At 33.3% G+C, this 3,392-nt stretch overlaps 1 long non-coding RNA gene across 1 annotated transcript; it reads right to left on the minus strand.

The window, feature by feature from the left end:
* On the minus strand, positions 1–2,424 carry LOC145232896 (uncharacterized). The gene is made up of 4 exons (XR_013860945.1): positions 2,297–2,424; positions 1,930–2,008; positions 1,358–1,515; positions 1–906 (listed from the first exon to the last, which is right to left on the minus strand). It is a non-coding gene; the product is annotated as an uncharacterized LOC145232896 (long non-coding RNA).
* Between the last annotated feature and the right edge of the window lie 968 nt (positions 2,425–3,392).

The following is a 3,392-nucleotide window of genomic DNA, read 5'->3' on the forward strand; positions in this document are numbered from 1 at the left end:
TCTTTTCATATTCATTTTATTCATGCAGGTTTAAAACAGTTTGTGAACAACGATGCAAAATAAGGCAAAAAGCGTTACTCTGAAACACGAATGGTAAACTGGTACAAACACATTTGTAACTGACTTTAAGTAGCAAATAATATAAACTGCACATTAGTAAAACATCTGCCATAATTCTCAAGACTGCATACTTAATACACAAAGAGAAACAAAGAATAAAAACATTGTTATGTAATAAATAGATACAATGGATAAACAGACGGTAAAGTAACAACTTTTATTTTCTAAACCATTATAGCACATTTAGAGGGAAATTGTAAACGGCAGATGTAAATTGTTGGTTTTAAGTTTGTTTGAAGACCTAAGATCCTAAATATGACTACAATACAAGACGAACAACTAATATTGGCTATTAATGATACTAATGGCACAAAATATCAATGGGAAAATTCTAATTTGGTGATCGATTTTAATGGAAAACTACACCTAAAAGGTTAAGAACCAATGTCATAAACGTCGTTGAAAGAGTGTAACAGTTGGTAACAGCAATGACAACGACTTAAAACATTAGATAAACAAAATGAGCGAGTCACTTACGTTAGAACTGATTAAAGTTGTTAAACAATAAACAAACATAGCAATTCAGTTCTCAAATCAAAAATAACGTAAGAATAAGTTTAGTTGTCGCGAATTTACACAAATTTTGCGTTTTGCAAACACGTTAGCACGTTGGCAGTATCGTTGCTTATTGTCATTTTTTCAAAAAGAAACCAGTTTCTGTGCTTGGCAACTTTGCTTCAAGAAGATAGATAGGACGTCATGCTTCCTACGTCACAGTGACGCACATGTCAAACAGTAACGGGTCTACTGTTGGCGTGCTTGCGCAGATTAGACGTTTCCAAATATCTGATGATGACGTCAACGTTGGAAGGGAGGAGGATGGCGTCAGTGAGGGGGTCACCAAATGACGTCACAGTAGGATCGGTGGTTCGGTGCATGCGTTGTGTGTAGGTGCCCGAAAAATAAATTAAATATATGTTAGAATCTCTCTTACGTATGATACACAGATCTTCATGCACTACGTGGGTTATAACTTATTGTTTACGTTTTCGCACACCAATAATAGTTGTGGCATCTGATAGAATAGGCGAGGCAGAGCTTTTTAGCCGGCATATATCTCGCCACCAGCTGCACTGATGAGGCCTTACAGATCGAAACAGTGTGCATTGTCTGCAGCTTATCATTTAGTGGCCCGATGCTTTTACAATACTAGTTCTACTTCAACAAAATGCACAGAAGGGGCGCAAGTCAATGCATGTACATACGACACATAAATAAGAATACACAAAAGCTGTACCTGGTCAGCTGGTCTCTTGTAAATTCAACAGTGGTGTTAAACACTATCGTATCTCTTGCGGTGTTGATGGCGTTGTTGTTGGGTAGATCGTTTTTCTTGACGTTGCAAAGCATATTGTGAAGTCGGTGGTTCGGTGTGTACGCTGTGTGTTTGAGTGCCTGAAAACATGAAAGAAAAAATATGCTTTAAATTCTCTACTTTCTTATGGTACAGATCCCCATACGCTGCGTGGTCTGTTAGTTGAAATTTAGCTTTAAACATTTTGCGTTCGTTTGAACAAGAGCTTTCCATTAAAAGGTTTTAAATCACATTGAAAACAAACAAAGGCTAGTGTAACGCTCACTCAATTTTACAAAACGTCCAGAGGGGGCGCTACAACCAAGGTTAGAAACCTGCAGTTAAATATGTTCTTACAACAGGCTGAACGTTAACAGCTAGATGAATAAGCTCTACAAATATAAATCAGTAAACACGCCTGTCGTCACAAGTTTTAAACTACGGTGAAAACTACAAGTTTCATTTATGTTCCTTCACAATACGGTGAATCCAATAATGACAAAAACATAATTTACCTTTAAACTTCGTGTGCGATCCGATTGTCTTCGATTCTGTTGATTGTTGCTGAATGGACAAGTAGGTCGGCCAGGATATCTGAAACAAAAATCTGTTGCTTACAACTTACAGGGAACGTGAGTGATGGATTTTGTTCAAGTTAATTAAGGCGAATAATGAAGCCGCTCATTTAGACGATGTGTTATACGTCATTTTAAGTTATAACATGCGTGCGAACCACATAAGAGAGAAAAAATGTGTGTTTTAATCCGCATTCATTATGTTCGATGTATTTTTATATGCTTACTAAATGCGTTTTAAATAGACTGCGTTTAGAAGTCAACAAACAATGCTTTTCAGAACAATGGTAATAGTGACGTCACTTACCAAAGTTTGTTTTCTGTCAATGGGAAAAGAAAGCTTTGATCCAAAATTAACTTAAATCTGTTTAAATATGTTTATTTTTTTAAACAAATTCAGGTTTTCTATTAGATGAATGCTGAAAAAGAAAAACACATTTGTTAAACCTGAAATGAAAGGGTTAGTAACATGTTTTAAGTTTGCTACATGTTTAACTTCAAGTAAATATTACAGAACACGGTTTCCTACTAAACTGTAACAAACCTGTCAATTACAGATTTAAAAAAGAACAATTACCCTGTTTAACAAAATATAACCAGACACGCTAAAACAGTTTGTCCCTAAAACCTGAAAAAAACGTTTAACCTGCAGAAAACAACAACGTTAAATTTCTTAATGAACCCTATAAAACCTGCAAAACACAAAATAACATTAAACTTTCCTATTATTTCCTAAAAAAACCTGCAAAACACACAATAACATTATTCCTGCAAAACACAAAAAGACATTAAATTTTCCTATTATTCCCTAAAAACCTGCAAAACACAAAAAAACATTATTCCTATAAAACCTGTAAAGATAAACAAATTTCCTAATATTCCTTAAAATCTGCAAAACAAAGAAAAAATTTAATTGTTTTACAAAACATGTAAAAATGTTTAAAAAGCCTGCAAAACAGAAAATACATTGTTAAACCTGCAAAAAATACTTCTGTAAAAGATAAAAAATTTTGTTAAACCTGCAAAAAATACTTCTGTAAAAGATAAAAGAATTTTGTTAAACCTGCAAAAAATACTTCTGTAAAAGATAAAGAATTTTGTTAAACCTGCAAAAACTACTTCTGTAAAAGATAAAGAATTTTGTTAAACCTGCAAAAACTACTTCTGTAAAAGATAAAGAATTTTGTTAAACCTGCAAAAACTACTTCTGTAAAAGATAAAGAAATTGGTTAAACCTGCAAAAAATACTTCTGTAAAAGATAAAGAATTTTGTTAAACCTGCAAAAACTACTTCTGTAAAAGATAAAGAAATTGGTTATACCTGCAAAAAATACTTCTGTAAAAAAGAAACAAATTGGTTAAACCTGCAAAAAATAATAACTTGTTATGTATTTCAAAATACC

The sequence above is a fragment of the Phallusia mammillata genome, chromosome 6 (assembly GCF_965637545.1).
Source record: "Phallusia mammillata chromosome 6, kaPhaMamm4.hap1.1, whole genome shotgun sequence".
Taxonomy (NCBI): Eukaryota; Metazoa; Chordata; class Ascidiacea; order Phlebobranchia; family Ascidiidae; genus Phallusia; species Phallusia mammillata.